The 24,451-nt window shown below is 36.8% G+C and overlaps 2 protein-coding genes across 7 annotated transcripts in view; one reads left to right on the top strand and one right to left on the bottom strand.

The window, feature by feature from the left end:
* The window catches only part of Uev1A (Ubiquitin-conjugating enzyme variant 1A), a 142,044-nt gene extending 129,586 nt beyond the window's left edge, over positions 1-12,458 (bottom strand). The window contains exon 1 of the mRNA XM_065218033.1: positions 12,454-12,458. The gene's annotated coding sequence lies outside the window, so the exon portion shown is untranslated. The remainder of the gene's footprint in view (positions 1-12,453) is intronic.
* The window catches only part of LOC135698113 (phosphatase and actin regulator 4B-like), a 540,677-nt gene that overhangs the window by 92,486 nt on the left and 423,740 nt on the right, over positions 1-24,451 (top strand). The window lies entirely within an intron of this gene.

The following is a 24,451-nucleotide window of genomic DNA, read 5'->3' as shown; positions in this document are numbered from 1 at the left end:
AGAGCTGTCTCTGTACCAAAATGCAAGGTTGAATTCGATTATAATAGACGATGATCTTCAGCTCTTGATCCGTCTGAAAAATGTCCGTAGGCGGCAATATCAAAGAACACGTGATCCTGCCATGAAAGATATCTGGCGAGAATTGCAAAAACAAATTAAAAAGCGATTTTTACCCTGAACAACAAAACTTTTGAAAATAATGTTTCGAAATTAGACCTGAGTTCCAAACCCTTTTGGTAACTCTCAAAATGTTTGAAAAAAAAAACCTCAAAAGCCTATTCCAGCCGTGTTAAAATTTTGATCACAAATTCGGAAAAAGCTCAGAAACTTACTAAGTAATTCGAGAGTTCCCATAATTTCAGTATGGATCTTACTAATCCTATTGAGAAGCAGGTTGCTTGGGATTATCTAAATATTTTCTCTCGGGAAAATATTTTCGATGATCCCTGGGGAATTGATTTGGACGAATTTAGACCTATAACTAAACAGATTCAAAATATGAAAGCTCCAGGTGATGATGGAATTTCCATTATCCGGGATAATCTTTGGGAAGTCCAGGTAAGATCAACTTTGTTCATCGTTGGGTAAATGAGGTACGCAAGATTGGTTTTAGTTTATTCATCAAACATCTTTGTCATTAGAGCCACACTGACTAGCGCGACTTAATTCTATTCTTAAAAATGAGTATCCTGCAACATCTGTCGAGTGGACGGTCATAGCCATAAAGAGCTGTCCATAAACAACGTAGAAACATTGTGGAAGGGGGTGGAGGTGTTTGGCGATTATCTACGGTTAATTAAAATTTCAATAAATTTGTATGTATAATAGTCTACACAGGGGGAAGAGGGTCTAAAACTCTGTTAGTCTTAAAAAAAACTCTACGCAGCTTATGAACAGTCCCTAAGCAGTGTGGTGCCCAGGCGTCCATAGGAGGTACGAATTGCGTAGACGACAGGTTACAGCACAGAAGTTGTCCACAAACACAGGCTTAATGTAGCCCCAATGCTGGTTTGTAAAAGTAAACTATCATTGAGGTTTCATTGATTCTGTTGTGACAATCAAATAAATGAATTAAACCTGACCCATCTTACTCGGATGGAGTAATGTGAATATTTTTCTATGTTAAATAACCCTAAAATTCCCTAATTCAAGTCCTGGATCACTATTTAAAAAATTTCTGGAATTTTCCAAAAAACAAGTCAATCCTCAGAATCATAACAAAATCAAGATCCTGAAATTCCTTTGCCTTTTGTCTCTCTTTAATAGTTTTTGTTTGTCTTGTCCCCCCGTCTCGATGAGTCTCATCGTCGCCCACTGGTCACCATAGCCGGTCGAACTCCAGACGAAACTAGAACCGCACTACCATTCATACTGGCGACAACGCTCTGATGAGACAACGAAACCTTACCCCCAAGCTCCTCCCCTGATCCTATCCTTCGACAATGTACCTCTCTAACCTCGAGTAACCCGCGAGTATTCCGCCCAACTCCTACTAGACATAGAATTATGTGAATTTTGTTACAAATAAAGAACAATGAACTATCGGCTCCGTAAAGCTAACGCGATTGAGCCTTTCAAATAAACGAACTAGTTAAAAAAAATCCTGAAATGTTTTAAAGTTCTTGATTGCTTAAATTTGTTTAAGACGCATTTTGCGCCAAATCGAATCGAAGCCAGTTTTTCCAAAATTTATCTAGACTAACATTTGAAAAGGGCCAAACTTTTCTGCGATTTTTTTTTTCAAAAAAATATTATGGGAAAATTACAAGTGCTACAACAATGTGTTGTATGGATGACTTTTAGGAAATTGTTTAAAAAAAACTAAAAAAAAAATCCATTTGAGACATACACTGAAAAAAAAAATCGATTTTTAAAATTTAAAGTCGGTTTAAGAAAACGGCCATGTTTGATTTGGATGAAACTTTGCCTCAAGACCACCATCCGTCCATACATTGCGAGATGGGCACTTTTAAGGAAAAAAAGTTTTACTTACAAAAACTTTTTCGTGTCTTAACTGATTTTTTTTAACTTAGCATTTTCACACAAACCTAAACCAGTGAAACTCAAAATCATCTTCGAACCCAATGAAGCTCAATTTGTGATTATTTTTTTCTAATCAGCAACTTATCACTTAGATTAATCGAGAATTCCATATGAAAAGAGCTTATATCATTAGAAAATAATATAATTGATTATATTGTCTACTACTGAGGCAAAATCCGATACTTCTATAGCAATTTTGCATTATTAGCTAAAATTATCCACAAAGAATTAGGTATGATTAAAATTTAAATTGAGATCTTCTTTCGTATCAACAACGATTTGGGAAGTGGGAAGCCTATCGCATCATCATTATATACGCCCTTCTGGTATTTATACCTAAACCATCAACATTATATACCTATCACTTCATTCTACCTATGAGCACTATAAAAATAAGGTTTATTTCATACAAGCAGCAGTCAATCTGATAACGGAAGTTGTGAAGACAAGTGTAGTAAAATTATTATCATGGACCGAGATGCAACCGAAATAAGTTACGAGCCATATCGTCAACGATGGTAGAACAAATACATTCAATGGGATATAACCACAAAATTGATGAAACGATGAGCATTTGTGAGTCATGCCGTAGCGTGATATCTCATAATAGAAGTCCAGTCAGTGTCAGAAGTAGCGGCAAAAAGGTATTCTAATTCAGAAGATGAACCAAAAATATTTATCTTCATTGGAAAAAGAAAAAAAAAAATAGCATGTATGAAAATTGGTTTAAAACATTGAAAATATATAAATAAATGATATATGAAAAATCTTGTCTTTTTTCCCTCACATATTATCAGATTTTGCCTCAGTAGTAGACAACAGAATAGGGAAATGATATTTTTTGACAAGGTCTACATGTCCAGAAAGTTTTATTGAACTCTGAGAGGGTGCTGCCAATTCCGAATGCATCATGAGCCCTTTTCATATGACATTCTCGATTAATCCAAGTGAACTTAAGTGCTGATTAGACAAAATTGTATCGCAAATTGAGCTTCATTGGATGCTGAGATGATTTTGATCTTCACTGGTTTAGTTTTGTGTGAAAATGGCAAATTTAAAAAAATCAGTTCAGACATGAAAAAGTTTTTTTTTTCTTAAAAGTGCCCATCTCGCGATGTATGGACGGATGGTAGTAAACATAACTACCTATTTTGAGACAAAGTTTCATTCAAATCAAACATGGCAATTGTTTTTAAAATCGACTTTAAATTTTTTAAATTATTTTTTTTTTCAATTTAGGTCTCTAATGGAATTTTTTTTCAGAATTTTTTTCGATTTCCTAAAAGTAATTTTTTATATTTGGACCATTTTCTAAAAGTCATCCATACAACACATTTTTGTCATTTTTCCATAATATTTTTTTTGAAAAAAATCGGCAAAACAAGTTTGGCCCTTCTCAAAGGTTAGTCTAGATAAATTTTGGAAAAAAAAACTAAGAACATATATGCAAAGTGGCTTATTTAGTCAAGGTCCACACATCCAGAAAGTTTCATTGAAATCTGAGAAAGCGCTGCCAGCTCCGAATACGATTTGGCACGAAATGCGTCTAAGCTGTGTTTTCTTTTGTGTGACCAAAAGAATGCCAAAAGATGTGTAAAAGTCTCAAAATGTTAATGTTGTGGTTTTTTTTTTAAATTTGCTTTTTGTTTTTATAGTTTGTTTACACTTAATCACTTAATCATAAAAAATAAGAACGAGAATGTAGGATCGCTTTGCGCGTCTTATATTCCTAAATAATTTATTTGTGGTGGATCGTACTTCAAAGACAGTTGTCCTTCGCTTCAGTGGAATCACTACATTTAATGCATTTAGCTGGCATGTAGCAATTATTTATTCCGTGACCCCATCCCTGGCACTTAAGGCACTGTGTGAGGTTTTGGAAATTTCCTCCAGTCTTCCTGAAGTGTTCCCACTTGACTCGGACATGAAGCATAAGGCTAACTTTTTCTAAAGCCTTAAGGTTGTTAAAAAGCCTTAAGGTTCATTGCTTCAAATACATCATATCAAGAAGACTTGGTACTTTGCCAGAATCCAAGCGACAGATACAAAAGCGCTGCGCTTGAGTGAAGGTGGAAACAATGCATAGAAAAATGAGCAAATACACAAACCTTTCTTCTGATGATGTAATCTTTGCTACCAAATTCGTTCGAAGCATGTACCTTGCGCGAATCTCCGGGATGCGATTTCATTTTCATTTCGATAACTTGGACTGGCTCAACTCCAAGTATTTAATTTGGTCAATTCATCTTTGATCTGGTCCAGGGATTCATCACTGGGCAGACCTTTCAAGGCAACCTTGAACATACGTTCAGTTTTGGTGTCGTAAGTCGTTTAAGGTTCACGGCATTTACCCCGACAGCAAATTTGAAGTGAAAACTTGAATTTAACGAATTTCAAAAGTTCCGTGCAAAGAGCATGGAAATCCGAAGTGGTTAGCACAAAAGGAGGCGGGGGTGGGGAGGTTTTCCTTCTTGGCATTAAGCCGGGAATGTTTAATTGATCATTCTCATCATCCATGAGCATATCAAATTGATTGCTCAAATAAATACCATCAGAAGGGGGATCAGGAGATTGCCCTTTTCTTTTGCGTTTAGGTTCATGACGGCAGAAGAAAGTTTCCCCAAATCGACTTACAAGTAGATTACTAGAAGAATCCGGAGGAATTCCAAATCGATATCAAAGCAGGATTACCTCGGCTAAGGTCCAAACAAGGATCGAAGAGGAATAAGAATCGATTGAACATTTGAAGGTAATATTTAGAACACAGAAGTGCTGTTTAAATTTGTTGTTGCTTTAGGTAGCAGTAACACTTCCTTCAGCAAAAAACAAATAGATCCGCAGGGCAAGAGAGCACGATACGGACTGACATTCTTGGGTTCATCATTGCTCCACTGAGGCGTTGTGAGGTATCGCAGAGAAAGCAGATATCGCCAGTTCTTCCGGCTTTTATCTAATATTCACCCATCAAAAAACAAATCAATTACACGAGACGCTCCATTGCTAGTTTCTTCATTCCTTGCATAGTTGTATCTGTCAAAATTCTAAAAGTAACAGCTCCTATACGGTATTGTATAGGTATCAATCCTGGGGTCGATTTCGTCAAGCAAACAGTGACCTGCAGCAAAGCGTTCGACTAATTGTAGTTTATTGCAACAAATTGCGCTATGATGGCTTAAAAACTGCACCAACCGTAGCCAATTGCTGTTGCTGCACTGTATTGCAACACATTCGTCACAGGGCGCAAAAAATGTCATTCGTTCCAGCTACGATGCCCACGATGATGATGATGATGATGATGACGATGATGATAATAACGACACGATGATGGTCGTCGTTGTCGTGTAGCAATTGTTGCACTTGTCTTAATTGAGCTTAGAATTTTGCTTCTTGCTTTGCGGTTGCAATTTGACGCGACATGAGTCGAGTTGAGTAGAACAATCGGTTGGTTATTCATGAAATGTTCTTGCCATGTCTATTACATGGTGTGTTGAGAGATGGAAGCAGAAGAATTGCAACAATTATGGGGATAAGATTTTCTGCTAGTGGATATTGTATAGAACTGAGTGTTGCACAAGTGGTCAACGATGAAGAATGTGGCGCTTAATTGCTGTTGCTGCTGCTGCTGCTGCTGGCTGTAGCTGTGCCGTTGTTATTGCAAGATGTACGACGGTGCTACACGCCATATTGGCGAGAGTTTGTGTGTCATTCCTGCAGTTGTTATTGTACGAGGGAACGATTAAAACGTGCAATTTAAATGTTTCGGATAATTTATTGCCTCCACGGAGGTGAAAAATTTACATTTGTCGCCATCGGTGTTTGCGTGTGTTGGTAGGATGATTGAATCCAAAAATATTTCGAGAGTATCCAAAAGAATTTCGTTCAAATGTCATTCTTATAGTTTTAGGAGATGTTTTACTGACCTTTCTGATGGTGCTGATGTCGGTCGTTTTGCATTAACACCCTACCGCCCACGGCTTTCGGTCATTAGTATTATCATAAATATAAGCTAAATTAAGTCTAATTCCCTGCTGCCTTCGGGGATGATTCATGAGTATCAAACACGACGACATTCTCGCCATCGTCATCGCACACCCCGGGTAGGCATGAAGCGGAATTACTCTAATTAACATCCACCATTATCGTTGGTCTTGCTTCGGCGGACTAACTTTGACAGTGAATTTGCTGCCTTCCCTATCATTCGTAACCAGAGGGAAAACTTTTGCGACTTTTGCAACCTTCATACTTCCGGCGTTGGACATATTTCAAGAAATTCCTTCCTTCCAGCTATAGCCACGTGCCGAACCGACGACGACAACCGTTACCCTCCGAGATGGTGGTGTTGCATTTTTGCACAGAAGCGATGCGAACGATGGGGCTCTTGTCCGGGTCAGTGGATTCCGACGTTGATAAGGGTACGAGTTTTCGTTCGCTTAGGCCTACACTGAGGAAAATAGGTACAAGGATACCGTGATTGTACGGTCCTTTCGAATGACACCAAAAGCATCATTACACATCTCAGTTCTAAGAAATTGTAATTTAACGTTTCTCTCCAACACCCATTTCGTTCAGTGTATTTATTACAATAAATTTCCCAAATTTCCCTCTTTTTATCGGATCAGCACATTGTTGTGATGGTTTACGTTTTTCCGTCCCTTTGTTTACACTCCTTTCCACCGATTATTTATTGGACGACAAAAGAAGATGTCCCAACAATTGGGGTCGGGTCTTGGCATCGACCCGGCTGCAAACAAAATAAAAAAATGTGGAAAAGCTCCTTTTTGTTCTACGATTTGTATCCCAGAACAGCTCTTCTCATTATTTTGCAAACGTGAACTTTTCGGTTTTTGTTTTCGAACAGTATGGAGAAGAAAGTATTATTTATGGCTGAGAAGTTAGGTTTGCTTGCTGCTGCTGCTGCTGCCGGGAAAAAAATGTTTTATTGTTTTTTTTTATCAAGTTACGAAATGGTTGTTGTGGGAAAGATGGAAAATATCCTGGCTGATAGGTGTTTTCGTAGACGCATTGCAGGAGTTTGGTTTCCGGTTGCGAAGATACTTTCTGTCTAAATTTACATACCCTGTTGACACAGTCTGCTGTGTTCATCTTTTCAATGTTTATTTGATGTCACGTGGAACGAAACACACTTTTGCCTGTGAGCTCTGCCGTTTCGTAATATTTGCTCTTCATTTGCATGATAGGATAACAGCATTCACTGGTAAGGGGGGTCTCTTCTACCCAAGCACGCCTTTAGGCGGGATGAACTTAAAGAGCTGGGACATAATTAGTTTAATTTGTCAACATATGCTTCACCAATGCATGAAAAGATACCATTTTAGTGTAGTATTTGCATGTGTTGGTAAAACTTGTCTGTTTTTTTTTGTTTGATTGGAAAAATGTTCTCAAATAAAAGAAAATTCCTGCCGTTATGATGTTTAAACTGAACTGATATTTCTGAAATCATTGTCAGAATTTAATCTTGGATTCTACTATCAGCTGGACGAGTTTGATTGAAAATTGTGAAATTAAGAGCGAGAAAATAAAAAAAATGGGTATCGGCTACCTGGACAATCTTGGAATATTCATAACTGCATGACAACAAACTATAATGATATCACAAATCATATAAAAAGTGATACAATGTATTTGTGTAAAAATTTAAATCCAGGGAAAAGTTCTTGGACTAGACACATTTTTTAAATATCCAAGTCATGTTTGTTCAAAGTTCTGGTACGTATTTCAGTTTCAAGGTTTCGTACTTAGGAAAATGTTGCTTTTTTATTAAAATCAAAGGCATTTGCGTTCCTACGAATTTCGGACTTATAACAAAAATCAAGGAAAAAAAAAAGTCCAGGGTAAAAAAAAAACATTTAAATTTATTCTGGATTAAAATAAAACAAAATTATGGGCGGAGATGAACCAGTTTACAGCTGAAAATCTCTTAAATAAAGGAAATCAATCAAAATCAAAATCATGGGGTTTGAAATATTAAAATGATTCCAGACATAGCAACATCAACTTGTGAAAATTTTCAATATTCCAAATTAAGAAGAATCTCAAGATCCTGAATCTGCTATTTTTTTTAAATTCATTTATTTATTTATTTCGTAAAGCAAAGTAGACTACTTACAATGTTTACAAAGTTTTACTTACATGCAACTCATTATTTCTATTTCTTCTTAGTCGAGTTTTTATTTGGTGTTTGGACATAGTGATGTCAATTTCTTCGCAATTTATGTTATACAGGTGCATGCATCATTCGATTGATGGTACCATTTTTGCGTAATTTGTTCTACATGTGTTTTCATAGCTAATTTTCGAGTTCTAAGAGGTCTACAGGACGATGAGAAATAATGTCATTGATAAAGAAAACCTATTATTTCGATAGTGTTTATTAGTGGAATCATTCGAAACAATGGTTTTCTCTATTACAGGAACCAACATTAGGAAATTCTACAACTATGCAAAATGGTGTCTATTAATGGATTTCGAGCTTATTTATTTACTCAGTAATTAAACCATCAATCCATAATTTCCCTCAAAATTACTGTAGTGCCAAAACTGTAGATTAACGTATTAATCTTTAATCAGTAAGCTTAATTTATTTTTTAATTTCCTTTACTTCTAACACTAAAATCCTGGATTTTTGCAGAAAAAGGACTGGAAAATCAGGGAATATCAGCGATTTTTTTTTATCATTGTGTCGACACCCTGTGATTTAACAAAAACTGCCAATTATGAAAATTTGAACATAGTACGATGGATTAATTTCGAATTGACAAATGTCGAAAGGTCGAAGGATAAATGTCGAATGAATGCATAAACGATCAAATGAAAGTTCAAGGAACAACAATTCGAATGGACAAATTACCGTGATGAACAAAAGGTCGAATGGCCATAAGGGCGATAGGGACAAAAGGTCGAAAAGTACAAAAGGTCTAAATGTATAAAAAGTCGAATGAAAATTAGAGGAACGAAAGGTCGAATGCGCAAAATGGATCGAAGGATAAATTGCAAATGGACGAACGTCGAAAAGTCGAAGGACAAATCATGAAAATTGAACCACAGTACGTTAAATTTTAATCTTAGTTTAAGAAGTGGTATTATTTTCGTGGTTCTGGAATCTTATAATGGCTGCGTATTGAAATCTTAAAATTTGGCTTTATCTGAAAACCAGGATATTGATTATGCTATGCCTCGGAGTATTAAAGACTATTTCGATTTTTGTTTCGGCGTCTAAAAAACCCTCAAAGTTATCCCAAATAATGTTTGGAAATTTCACTTTGCAGTAAGTCACTCGTCAGTTAACATTTATTTACATGTTCCTAGATTATTAAAACTTCCGGTTGTAGAACAAAATGTCGAGGGATAATAGGTCGAATTGACTAAAGGTCGAATGACTGTTAGGGGGTCTAATAGGCAAAAAGTCGAATGAACAAAAATTCGATGGATGAATTCCGAATGGGAAAATGTCGAATGAAAACAAAAGGTGAAATGGACGAAAGGGCGAATGAACAAAAGATCGAATGAAAGTTAGAGGGACAACAATTCGAATGGACAAATGCAGGGTGGCTACTGAACCAGAAAAACCGGGAGAACCAGGAATTAACTGGGAATTGAAAACAGCCGGGAATAACCGGGAATTGGATTTGAATCTTAAAATATGTTTGTGTTTGCCTGTATTAATCGAGTTCTGTTAATAAAAAGTCCGATATATTGAATATTTTTTCAAACTCGATATTCTAAACTTTCTCTTAGCGCGAGATACCATAAATTATGTATGAGATCCATACAAATTAGAAGTCCCAGAGTTTCATAAATTTATCAAGCTAAAGACCTGAATTATTTCAGAGAGAATCCAAAAAAAAGTCCAAACCTCTGATACTTAAGTTTTAGTTAACTTCGATATCTCAATAGTTTGTTGATGTCCTATGCCCAGCAATTTAAATTACTTTGTATGTTTTTGAACCATGATAACTTTTCATGTCATAGAATCTAGATAACTCTTCCATTCTTTGCCTTCGAATTCTCTTCCGAGTTCCATGAAAGTTTACCTAAAAATTTTATGGAAACTATTATCATAATTATTTAGGAAATATTATCAGGGTTGTCCTGCTCTTGGATTTCACCCGAAATTTTCCAAAGTATTGTCCAAAAATTATCTTGGACTTCACATCAGAATTCCAAGGGATTATTTCTCAGAATTCTCTTGACATTCTTAATATTTCTTAACATTTTCTTGAGAGGTCTTAGAATTTGCTGAAATGCTACTCAGAATTTGCTCGAAAATCCCTTTGATTTTCCTGAAATTCTCCTCAAAATTCCCGTAATATTCTCTTCAGAACTACCTGGGAATTTGATGAGAATTGGGTTGGTTTCAACGGAATTCAGAGGAGAGAAAGGGGAAAAATTATTTGGAAAACTTGAAGTGAAATCTAAGGATGCCTTTCATGTCAGTTATGTTGAGCTCTAGATGAAACGTAAGGAAAATTCCACGATAGTTCTGATTATAATCCCAAGGGAATATTGAGTAGAATTCAAATAAAATGTCCAACAGTATACTGAGGAGGATTCAAAGGTAATTCCAAAGAGAATTTCAAAAGAGTTCTGTATAAGAAAGGGCTGCCAAACCTTTCTAAACTAGCTCTATCAAATGGTTGTATCTATGTTCGATGAACATGTTTCAAGCTACATTTTGTTTATTTCTCATTCATTCTGGGCTAAAATTCATAATGATGAATAAAATTAGACAAGAATAATATAATTGCTGATATCTTGAGGTCACGTTCGGTGATTCCTAAGGTATTCTAAGAAATATTCATAAGAAACTGCAAGGAAAGTTTCAAGGACATTTCAACAGAGTTTTGAGGTAAATGTCAAAGGAATACTTAGGAGAGTTCCAAGACTATTCTTGTGATTATCGTAAGAGAAATCAAAGAAGTGTTCTTAGAGAATTCTGGGAAGCATTTCAAGGAATTTACGGGACTGCTCTTAGAGAACTCTGAAGGCCCATCCACATCCGACACGTTGCGGTAAAGTGACAGCTAAATCTATTGTCTGACTGTCAAATTTACATCAACGCTACGCAAACTGTTCTAATGTGGTTGGCTCTTAAGGTTCTACAAAGGGTCATTATTTTGTTTACTTCTTCTTTTTGAAATATTCTTCGATCATCATTTTCTAAATGTATTGGTAAAATTCATTGGAAGTACATGTCCCCTCGCCAAAACTGCTCATGTTTCATAAATGTCAACGTGTATGGTGAGGAAAACTATTGAAAACTTTTCTTCCTTCATTTCAATACAACAGCAAATGTGATGTAACACTATCTAGTGGATAAGAATGTAGCAGACAAAACATTCACACTGCCAGACTGCGCTGTATGCAAGTTTGTTTACACCCCTGAGCGGGAAAGTGAATGCCAGGCTACGTGCACTGCTGCCATCAACCCTGTTAGTGTTGAATTCAATCTTCTGTGGCTTTTTTAAATTGGACCGGTTTACTCAGTTTCAGATATTTATTCACCATTAAATACATCCAATCATCTATGTTAATGAGTCAAACTTCGCAATTGCTTGTTTTAATAAACTTAAATTCATTGCTAGAGGTAATACATCTGGCAACGCTTTTTCAATGATAGTTTAACGATTACTGGCAAAGCAGTAAAGTTGAAGTGGTTTTCTTGGTGTTCAATTCTGTTCACCAAGAATTTTGAGAAGCAGTTGTTTTAGGTTTTGTGTATTCAATGGTGTGTTATTGTGCTATGCTTCGAAGAACACAAGTAAGTAAATACAGTGAATATGTTTTACCCAAGAAGTTCTAAAATCATGAAATACAAGTTTTAAATTTTTGTATTAATATTATGTGAATGTACGTGTATGATTGAAGAATATTTCAAAAAGAAGACGAACACAAAATTACTTACCCTTTGTAGAACCTTAAGTGGAATTTAGACGGAATTCTGAAGAGAATTTCAGGAGATACCGAGTGAATACTGAGGTGATTTTATTTCAGGATAATAATTTGAAAATTCCTAGGTAGTACAGCGAACCTATTTAAGAATTTTATGGGAACTGTAGAGTAAATCAAAGAGCCTTCTGCAGATAATTTTTAGTGTATTATGCAGCAAATTGTAAGGGAATAGCAGAGCGAGCTTTAAGACGAACTCTGAGGAAATTCTTGAGCCAATTTTAAAGAAATGCTGTGAAGAGTTCCAAGAGTGTCAAGATAATTCAACATAGTATTTTTTTTTTCGAGATCAAATTCAAGGTAAAAAAAATAAAAATCTGAGACTTCGACATTTTTATTTGATATCTCATGCAAAACAAAGTTCACTTGCTTCTGGATTAAGAAAAATCAAATCTTCAAGTTTCGGGAAGTTTATTTTTCAACATTCAGGGCTTATTATACAATATGAGGTTTGAAAAAATTTAAATATTTAAATTGCGTATTTTTAGACGGATTTTCATTAAAATTTTCGTTGATAACCTGGGAATTTTCCGTTGAACTCTTGGAAAACTCTGGGAATTTTATTGAGCATATTGAGTAGACACCCTGTAAAAATAAAATTTGCATCATCCTTATTTATCTATTTATTCATCTTACTTTTTGTTGTCCTAATGAATGTAATGGGGAGTAGCTAATTTAACTGTTTTAAAAACCTCGTATTTTCACAATACAGTACAAATATTTCACAACAGCACATCCGTGAATATGATTCTGGAAATATATGTAACCAATGGTAAGTAAATAACAGACTGCATTGAACAATCAACTTTTCAAGAATTACAATTTCCATACAAAATTTTAACACCATAATTTGTGATCTTCAACCCCAGCTTAATTGATAAAACATCTCCACATTATGTGTTTAAAGCTATTTCCTATGTATTTCGAAGAAGACTTTTAAAATTCTGGTAATGATTTATAACACATTTTGCTTATATAAAACATATAACCAATTGATTGGGTGTAATATCAATACAAAGCTATAGTAACAAGTGAAATGGTTTTCATTTTACAATTGATAACATTTCGCCCCGGGAAAATCTAACTCAAACCTGTTTTTAATTTCCTGATGTCTTTATTTGCCGGATTCCATCGAATCACCTAAGTGCTATCTTTTTTCTTTCGGTGGATACATCGTTGCTTCAAATCAACCAATCGATAGCAAATAAAACCCACGACCACAAGGTACATCGTCACCGTAACCGAATGCGGTGCCAAAGCTTGATCTTTTTATAACTTTCGACAAACACTTCCCTTCACCGATATGGAGGAAAAACACATTTCACACACGAAAAAAAAAACACTCCCCGAAACCGTCAACCCCTTGAGAACACACAAACACCCCCAACATCCTATTCATAGGAAATCTTCAAACTCTCCACCCGCCACCGCATTGACAGAGGATTGAAACGGAAAAGGACACCGAATCCTCCCGACGAAGGAGGTTCCGGTACCCGGCAATGGTGCGGAAAAGATTCCTACTAAATGCCCCTTTCAACAGTACACTTTGCTTCGATTTCGTTTGTCACTGCCAAGATTTATCGGCGCACCCAAGAGCAGAAAAAAAACCAATGGACACCCATTTTGTGCGGTCGTTCAGATCAAAGAAAGTGAATCCCGATAAAATCGTATCCATCACATTTCCCGTCAAGTGAACGCCTCCCACGGTAAGCACGGACTGTACCGTGGGTGGGAGAGGGGAATGTATTTTTAGGATCTGTCATCTATTTTATTATCGGTCCGGTTTCTTCTTGCTGTTTTCTTCTTGTTGATCGATACACACTTGAGTTGGCGTTTTATTACCCGAGCACGTCCGTTCAATTACTTCGGGAATATGGCTCCGAATTTTTCCTCGAATAAACAACTCGGCCGTCTACACGGAAAAAGGACCCTTCTCTGGGGAGGGGCACTGTGGGGGTAAGTCATGTAATATGTATGAGGCAATTGAAAGGATTAGACTGATCACAAAAGTTGGCAGCATTGTAGAACACTGGATAGTGGAAACTAGTCGATTGACATGCTTTTCTATTTGAAGAAGTAAATGTGGCTTTCTATAGGCTGGCAGCAGAAATCAAAATCTATCTACTGTATCCGATTTTACTGAGCTGCTTTCCCCTGGGAGAAGAATAGCACACATCCGATGGGGTTAGGATCGATTCTATCAGGATGAATTTCATCCAACGACGGTGGTAGCTATTTCCTTCATATCCTCCCAGGAATATCGGCAGGTGTGAGGAGCGTACAAATAAAAGAAATATGAAATTGTTTCTGAAGGTGCCACAAACAGCAGCAGCAATTACTCACTCTACAACCCTAGGTATACGGACCATAAAACGAGAGCAATAAATTTTCCTGAGGGATAATAAAACGATGGAATATGGCAATTACCACACGGTGTATTTTATACACCCCGTTTTTTTTTTGGGTAGCAGGTACTGCAGTTGTTTGATCGGGAAATACCGCGACGACCACAACAACAAGCGTTTGGTCTCGCCGCCGCCGCCGCCAAAACTACGAGGTGCAAATATTTGAGTAAACGGTTTGAACCGCATGTCGTGTTTAGATAACCAATTAGTAGTGGATATTACTTATACCGAACAGATTCGGGTTATCGGAGGTAGCTTTGGATGTGAACAAAGTGGATGATCCAGCGGCAATTTTTTTACGGGAAAATGTTCTTATTTTCGTTTTTTAATCATTAAGTTCAATAAAATTTCAAAAACTACCCCATAAAATATATGCACATGTGCCAATGTTCAAGTTTAAAAGTTCAATAAAAAAAGTTTAGAGGCACGATAAACAAGTAAAATTGCACAAGTAATTTAAAAAATGTCCTCCTTAAAACAAGAAGAATAATCTATATGAATGATGATTGCTTCCCAGAAAATACTTAAATGTTCCATAAAAACTATGAAATGTGCCAAAACAAAATATGAAATGCTCCATAATCTGCAACGATTTTTATTGAACATATTTTTTTTTATTTGTACATGTCCTATTTTTTGCGAACAAATAATCTTTTTCTTGATGCGTAGATTTACTGTCCTGGCTTTGTTTTTTTTTTAATTAGAGGAGCAGAGCGACGGGCAATCTTTCAATAAAAGCTTCTAAAAGATGACTGGTCCTTAAAAAAGATGGAACATTTAAACATTAAAAAACAAATGAAATGAACCAATGAAACAATTTAAATGGGTCAGTAAAATGATATGAACCATTGAAATTGTCGAAGTTTATGGATCATTGCGTTTTTCATATTTGTTATGAAACATTTCAGTATTTTTTAGGGAACATATCATAACTTTTTTAGGGAACATTTTTATCTTTTTTATTGATCATTTTCCTTGTTTTATGGAGAATATTATTAATTTAATTGGTGCAATTTTACTTGTACATGAGACCTCCACATATTTTGATTGTGCATTTTTACTTAAATATTGGTATATCTGTCTATTTTTTATGGATCAATTATTCGTTTTCTAGGGTGCACTTTATTGTTAACGTTTGGTGCAAAATCTGGGCTGCCGCTATTTACTTACAATCTCAGAGGAAAGTGAAGGAATTGTAGTTCAACGTCCACTTAAGACAGGACAGGGAAGCCACACAGTGATGACACGTAAGGGGAGCATCTGTGTTGACAAAGAAGTACAGATGGTCATTTTGGCAGTGTCAAGCATTTAATTTATAGTTACTGTTACGAACCTCAGAAAATACTACCTGTTACCTAAATTTCAACTGCTTAATTCAAAATGCAAGCAAAAAATTACAAACAAATAAATAACCTGTAGAATTTGTTAGATTTGTTGAGTCTTTAGGACCTCAAGATCAAAACTCTAGGATAACTAGGAGATCCCGAAATATTTTTTCATTATAACTAAATATCCAACATGATGTTATCAGGGTGGCAAGTCAACCAGGAAAACCTGTAAAGCCTGTAAAAAGTCGGGATCTTAGGAAAAACCAGGAAAATGTTGGGAATTTAACTAACCCATCAGGAAAATATTCATGCTTCAATAATTTGAGCAGTTTTTGAATGTCACATGAGTGACATTCACACATGTTTCAAAACTAAAAATATGCAAAACTAATCATTTCGGTTCAACAAAACTGTAAACATTATATGTAGCTAAAGGGTGTCCACGATGAAATTGCCACACTATGAAATTGCTCTAACTTTTTAACCGTTGGGTAGAATTTAATGAAAATTTGGGTGGATTTAGTTCATAGTGCATTATTTACATCCTGCAAGTTTTAAAGTCCTGTGATCAAAACTCGCGGAAATGGAGTCGAAAGAACAGCTCGTGCGTGATAAAATCTTGCGCATTCATCACGAGAACAAGGATCTCTCGCATCGTTCCATCGCTAAAACGTTGGGAATCGCGAATTCCACGGTGTCGTGAGTGATTAAGCGGTTCGAGGAACGGTTGACCACCGATCGGAAGCCCAGAAGTGAAGGAAAAAGTATTCCGTACAACACCAAAAATCACAACCGCGTAGTTGGGGCCTTCAACCGAAATCCGAACGCCTCCGTTAAGGATGTGGCTAAGAAGCTGCACCTAAGCCGAAGTTTTGTCCAGAAGGCCAAAACTAAGGCTGGGCTTCGAACGTTCAAGGTACAAAAGGCCCCTAATCGCGACGAGAAGCAGAACAAGTCCGCCAAAACCCGTGCCAGGAAGTTGTACCTCAACATGCTGACGAATGTTGAATGCTGCATCATGGACGACGAAACATATGTGAAGGCCGACTTCAAACAGATCCCCGGCAACCTGTTTTTCACGGCCAAGGATAAGTTCAGCGTTCCGGAGCATGTCCGCACTCAGAAGATGTCCAAATTTGCGAAGAAATTCCTGGTTTGGCAAGCCATCTGCACGTGCGGGAAGCGGAGTGCACCTTTCGTGACCCAGGACACGTTGAACGGACAGGTGTACATAAAAGAGTGCCTCCAGAAGCGGCTGCTTCCTCTCCTGAAGGCCCACAACGTCCCAACAATCTTCTGGCCGGATTTAACCTCATGCCACTACTCCAAGGACGTGCTGAAGTGGTATGCGGACAATAAGGTCAATTTCGTGCCGAAAATGTTCAACCCTCCCAACACCCCGGAGCTCCGCCCCATCGAGAAGTACTGGGCGATTATGAAGCAGCACCTTCTTAAACGACCTAAGGTAGTGAAGACAGTCGACGAACTGAAGAAAGTATGGGTTTACATGCAAAAAACGGTTGATTCACAGGTTGTGCAGAATCTTATGGCCGGGGTTAAGGACTGTAAATAAAATACGAGTAAAATGGTAAAATGAAGTTTAATAGTTATTTCTCAATCCCTGAAAATTTGATGGCAATCGGATGAAAACTCGAATTTTGCGAATCAATTTTGTGTGTGGCAATTTCATCGTGGACACCCTTTACTTTGCTTGTCGAAATAAATAATTAAAAACTACACCCAACCGGGGGATGTAAGATTCGCTTACAATTATGTGTGATTCATCATCAGAGGATGTAAGTGGAGACCGCATGAACCGAGGATGCGATATATCTAGCTGCGGTCCGATGTAAGAAAATTGGAGACCGAAAAATGTGGAGTGTATTAGTGAGTGAAATTAATTATGTCGAAAAAAATAGAAAAAAGGTTACCGCCTGGACTCGAACCACGGACGTTGCGACTATCAGACCTGTGCTTTCTCCACTGCTCTCTCCATGCTTCTGAAAATGGATAGCCTAAAAGCAAACATGAAGCGCTCATTTTCTCGCATGCTCGACTTCGTATATGCTTTTTCTGCTGGAGAGATTCGAGACAAGTGTGTGCGTCGTTCTACAAGCTTACTGGTATAGTCGAAAGCGTAGATGGAACACGAAATAAAAAAAGACAAAAAACCATTACATCGCCTGCATGGTCAATTTCTAACATTCGTTGCGATGTTCATGAACAGAGGATGATAGGAAACGGAACTAACATTCATTGTAATAGATTTTTGGTTTCCGTGTACTAAAGGGTGTCCACAGTTTACTTGCATCACTTTAAAAAAGCTGTAAAATTTTGTCGCTTTGGGTTAATTTTAATGAAATTTTGAGTGAGATGGCCTCAGTTTTGAAAATGAAGTTCTGCCTTGAAATGCAAACCCTACACTATTCCGTTCGGGATGTCGCGGAAAAACTGCACCTGACAAAAAAGTTTCGTACAGAAAGCCAAGAAACGAGCAGGACTACGTTCCTTCAAGGTTCGGAAAGCACCAAACTGCAATGAACGACAGAATAGGACAGCGGTGCCCGTAAGCTGTACACACAAATTTTGACAAAACCACAAAAGCGGTCTTCAAACAAATTCCGGGAAACCAGTATGTGACTGCGAAAGATAAGTTCGATGTTTCAGATTCCCTCAGGAAACAGCAAGTGTCGAAGTTCACCAAGAAATTCATGATTTGACAGGCGATTTGTTCGTGCGGAAGACGGAGCAAGCCTTTCGTAACAACTACAGCCGTAAATGGTCAAGTCTACATGAATGAGTGCCCGAAGAAACGACCGGTTCTGTTTCTCAAATCACACAACGTTCCTACAATTTTTGGCCGCAGCTAACCTCTTGTGTTGGTGAAGAAATAGAATGAAATGAACGTAAACAATGCTTATATATAGTATTACTTTCCCTGAAAATTTCATGTCAATCGGATGAGAGACTTATTTTTGGCGAGTACTTCTAAAGGCCCACGTACATTAGATCCGGATCGGACGCGTTGCAGCAAAATGACAGCTAAATCTATTGTCTAACTGTCAAATTTACGTCAACGCAACGCAAACGGATCTAATGTGGGTGGCCCTTAAGTGATGCAATTCAACTGTGGACACCTTTTACGCAACAAAAAATGTCCTACAAGTTGAATAGAATTAATGTTATTTTTTTTCGAATCAATTGGCTAGTTGCTGATTCATTTTCAAGTATATTTACACCAGTATACCAAATCAATCCCAGATTTAAACATGATTGTGATTCTGTTATTGAGATAAAGATACTGTTTTCGTAGTTAAAAGCAATCCAAAATGGGTAGAATCTGATGCAAAAACGACTAACTCTCTGATTTTTGATCTTATTGTTCAGTCGATAAGAACATGCTGTCAGTTTTGAGTATTCCAGCAGTTATCTGCTTGATAGAATCAACACTCGGTCAGCTATCTTTTAGCATATAATAAAAGTTTAAAACAAGTGAAAGTTGCAATACTTACTGATTCTAAGGTAGAACTAAGTGGATTCCTGTGCTTAGGGAGATTTTTTTGTGCTCAGGTCAGAAATGGTTACATATTGATACTTCTCAAACCTCCATATGATAAGAATTTTTGGAAAATGTAGTGCTACATTCAAAATAATCATTTTTTATTGATGTTGGTCTGAGTGATGTGAATCTGGGGGATTATATTTGGCGCAGTGCACTAGTTTTAGGAATCTTTTAATACTTTATACAGAAATATGTATAAATACATTCCTACAGAAGCATCAACATTTAGCGGCGCCGGTTGGGTAGTGGTAAGCGTGATTACCTCTCACCCCAGCAGGCCTGGGTTCAATCCCCGTCGGTGCCGCCGGGATGTTCTGAGGCATTACATCTCTGATCACGGCTTTGGAATGCAGGTAAAGCCGTTGGTCCCCGGTCCATGAGTTGATGGGTCGATAGGTAGGGTCCAGGTGTGGGAGTTGCCTCCCTGGCGTCGGTAGAATTGGTGCTCAGCATGGAAAACAAGTTAGACGGAAAACAAATCAAGAAAACAAGAGAGAAGTATCAACATTTAACGGGGTTCAATAAAGTGCAGTGATTTGAAATGCTTATTGGACTAGTGTTGATTCAAATTCTTATGATTTTTTTTTTCAAATTGCGCAAAATCCTTTTTGTTTTAATTGTTGTTTGCATTTTAATTAAGAAAAATCTGCGGAAATTAAAATTGAAATTTCCAATAACATTTACAGAAGCAGAATATTTAATTCGTATTCTTCTTCTTATTCTTCTTCTTCTTCTTCTTCTTCTTCTTCTTCTTCTTCGCATTTCAAGCTTATTATTATTATTTAGCTTTATTTAGGAGGCTTTCAGCCTTAGGCTGGTTCGCCTCCAACCATTTCAAGCTTATTACATATCGCAATTAGCTTATTGCGTGCTCTCAACTTAGTGTTCTAGATGCACTTCCACAGTTATTAATTGAGAGCTTTCGATGCCTTACCATTTTTGCATCGGTATAATTGTGTGGCAAGTCCAATCATACTTCTATGCCCAGGGAAGTCGATAAGCCCTTCGTATAACAAATGTTAAATTAATGGCTACAAACATGATTTAGAAAACCAGGCAATGTTCGAACTATTAACCAGGGAAATTGGAAAAAAATCTGGGATTTTATGGGGCTTCGTGGAGTTCTACAGAGCTACATGGCTCTATAGATCATCAATATCAGAACTCAAAACACTTTGGAGAAGCTAATATATATTGCTAATACAACTTTTGCCCAACATGATGTTATCCGATCATACGAGGCTCTATAGATTCTTATAACTAATCAGGACTTGGTTGAGCCTGTAGAACATCAAGATCTATACTCCAGGATCATTTGGAGGACCCAAAATACTTTATCATTACTAGTATACGTCCCACGTGGTATTATGGGGATCCACGAGACTATACGAACTCAGAAACTCAGCGGCGCCGGTGATGTAGTAGTAAGCGAATCTTGGATCTTGGAATCTTTTTAAAACCTTCGTAGGATTGAGTATTTTTCTCAGTCGAATTAACGATATGTACCATCATCATTTTTTCTAAACCCGAAAATGGAGTTAAATCTTGAAAAAATGTCATTGGCTAAGATTCTAAACAAATTTCGAAGCCTCAGATTCAAAGAAAGTTTCTTAAATCTCAACATTTTGAAAATCTTGTTAGTACAGACTACAGAGTGTTGAAACGTTTTCTGGTTTTGAGATTTGCAATAATTTTCCCTAGCTCTATTTTTCTTTTAAATTATTGGACAAAATGGGCTGAATGATCTTAACATTTTTATGGAATTTTGCCCATAGGTAGCTTTATGGTAACATTTTAGAAAATAAAATATTCAATCAATGTGGGGTGGCTATTTTTCCGGAAAATTTAAATTGAAGTTTTCAGATTTTCCTAGACATCACATACTTTTAAAAAGTCATAACTCATTACCAAGTATGTGATTTTTTTTAGTGAAATGATGTGTAAATTAAGTCAGCAATCACACTTAAAAAAAAAACAATCATTTCCAAATGAAAATTTTCACTAAAAATATGTTTGTGTGTGTTTCCGAATGGTATGTTTTACCGTTTTTGAGTTATGACCGGAAACTAACGGTCGATCACTTGCCAGAACCTAGAAAAAATTTATGATTTGAACCGGGAAAACCGAGATAAATCCGGGAATTTCAGAATGAAAAATCACTGGTCACCATGAATATCACATTTGTTTTGGATTTTACAAGATGCACTTGAACTTTTTCAGCATATTTGGATACATACACTCTAAGATTATTTCACCGAAATCTGTGAAATTTTACCGAAATCTCAACAGCTGAACGTTCGGTAAAAAGTTCGGTAAAAAGTTCGGTGATTTTTCGCAGATTTTCTTTATTTTTTCACCGAATATCTGTGAAAAATTACAGGAAATCTGTGAAAAATCACCGAACTGTTTATTAAACGTTCAAATGTTGTGATTTCGGTTAAATTTCACAGATTTCGGCAAAGTATTCTAAGTGTGTACCCGAGCAGAGAATGAAAACAAAATGAAAATTAAATTTGATATTATGATATAAGCGTTCGTGATAACATATTTTGCCTACCGTGTGGTCGAGTTAACAGTAATCATAACAAAAATGAGATCTAAATGGTATATGAAGGATATTAAAAAGATAAAAAAACATGTTTTCTTGATAACAAATCTATATAGTTTATAGGAAAGTTTGAACATACTGAGAGGTAAGCACATATCATCGGTTAGAGACGTGTGTGACGTGAGACAATTTTTGTAGTTAAAATGATTGCAAGCAACTTTGTCGAAGAAATTTTTTTTTTCTATTTCTTAACGTTCTCATTTTAGAGTAATTTTTAGGAGTTGACTTAGGGATTTCCTGGAAATAATAGTTTTTTAGCACTAACATTTTTATTTAAAATTTATCATGAAAGTCATCCTCTAAAAACTTTTAAAAAACTTTAAGACGAATGTTTTGTAGGGAAATTTGTTGTCTGTATCTCTTCAAATAAAAAAGATATACCCAAATATAGTAAAAAAAAATGAATAAATTCGAACTGATTTTATACGAGTTTAAAAAATAACATACCTCAATTTTTTTCATATTATTCAGAATAACATACGCCCTTTCAAATGCCGTATAAAAACATTTTTTTTTGCCCCAAACAGAGATATTATCATTTGAAAAATGCATATTTTTAGTACAAAAACGTCAATAACTCTTGATCGGCGAAAGGTATTGACAAGCTTTCTGGAGCAACAATTTGCGCCTTCTAAAGATCTAAAAGTCATTTGAGAACACATTTGCTGAGAAATTTGAAATAAGAAAACTAGAGCAAAATAACTGTTTTTTAGCGCCACCCTAACTCAATTCAAGAAAATAGCTCTAAATCGGCCAATTTAAGAGATACAAAAAAGTTGTTTTCAACAAAGTTGGTCAGCTATAACTTTGCCGAAGAATGTATACCTTAATTTATTCAAACAAAAAAGTTGGATTTTTGATTTTAATGATAATAAGAACCACTCTAGAATTCATTGTCATAAAAATGAGGGTCTAACTATAAGGAACAACTTTGTAGAAGAGACTTTTAGTCTAAACTTTCAATTTCAGGCTCAAAACATATCATTCCACCTAAATCTGCATTCTGGACCACTGTGCACTGGTTGTATGCAAGCTTGTATGCAATAACGTTGGTTAAGCCAGTTATAACTCAAAATTAAACGAGTGGAAAATTACGCGATTGTTAAAATTCAGATTTTTTTCCTGTGTATGATGGTAACTCTAACCAAACCAATTTTTATTAACTCTGAATTTATGTATTCTGTGATTGCCACCGTGATAAATCCCGCAAAACATACTGTTTTCTTATCTTTAATTAAAATGAACCGGCAAATTTTCTAGAATCCTAACTTGCTCCAGAATTCCAGTCATGCTCAAGCAGACAATCCTCCCGGGTAGCCTCATTGAAATTTAATGGTAGCAACTCAGCAACATCCCTTCTACGTTCATATCAAAACCTGGTCCCGAGAACAAACTCCCCTCATCCCCTCAAGAAACACACAGATAGAGAGAGCTTAGAAACTCGTTTTGCTTTAGTGTACCACCGACTCTATAGTATGGCACCGTCATCCGGCGGTGGTGGCTGGGAGCCAAAATCTTTAACCCTCATCTCGCCATCCCTTCGAAGTAGAGCAAAAGACGAGATTGTAGCGAAGAATCCTCATTCTGGTGTCTTCTAGTAGCGGGACCATAACCGCACAAAGCGCTCAGGTTAATTACTCCTTTAGGGGCACTATCGCCAACCACACCGACACACATGACCGACTCAGATTTGGCACGACCCTGTGGACCTCTGCCCGGTCGTGTGATGAGGTGTTTGTGTGGGTAAATTGATGTTCCTGTCAATGGAAAACAACCGAGATATGTTGCGGAAGATTGACACCGCAGACAGAGATGTCCCGACTCGGGCTTGTCACGTCAAGTCATTAATTGTGAACATGTTTTCCTTTCAACTAGACATGAATAAAATTCAAGCCGGTCACGGTCCTTCCAGCAGGGTTCCTTTCCGAGAACAGTCCATGATTGCATATTGAAGTTTTCAGAACCACTCTGAGGGGCTTTCCGATGTAATAAACACCGTGCGTGAATATTTTATCAACTAAGGTGTGTGGGTGTGTGTATGTGAACAACTTTGGGAACGTGCTTGAAGAATGAGTGGCCTACCTTTGATTTCGGGATTTGCGAGGCTGAGTTGGGGGCGGTGGCATTCTTAATGATGTAGCTTTCGCTTTCGCACGGTAATGACGAGACGAGGTAGAGGTTTCCCTGTTTTAGTCGACGCAGTTTACAAAACGACAACTGGGGGTGAAGAGATTGGAACACGTATAAAAGCTCGTCCTAATGGTACCATGGAATCTCTGTCAAAATATTTGATATGCTCAATAACAAGCTGTGTGGGTTGTTGAGGCTTTTGCTTTGTCTTAGACCTTTTTCGTGCTGACTTTTCGCGTACCTAGGGGTGTAAGTCATTATGATTATGTCCACATGTTTTCTCCTACGAGGTGTAATTATTTTGTATGAGTTTCGAATGAGTAATTTTTGATGCCGCAATTCTGGGGGATTTTTCCGATGACTGGAAAGGGGCTTTGCAAAAGCATTTGGAATCGAACTAATTCTGAGA

The sequence above is a fragment of the Ochlerotatus camptorhynchus genome, unplaced genomic scaffold, assembly GCF_037179485.1.
Source record: "Ochlerotatus camptorhynchus isolate MF236.1 unplaced genomic scaffold, CSIRO-AGI_Acam_v1.1 ptg000082l, whole genome shotgun sequence".
NCBI classification, from domain to species: Eukaryota; Metazoa; Arthropoda; class Insecta; order Diptera; family Culicidae; genus Ochlerotatus; species Ochlerotatus camptorhynchus.
The sequence above is the reverse complement of the archived record's forward strand: the minus strand, read 5'-3'. Positions and strand labels throughout refer to the sequence as shown.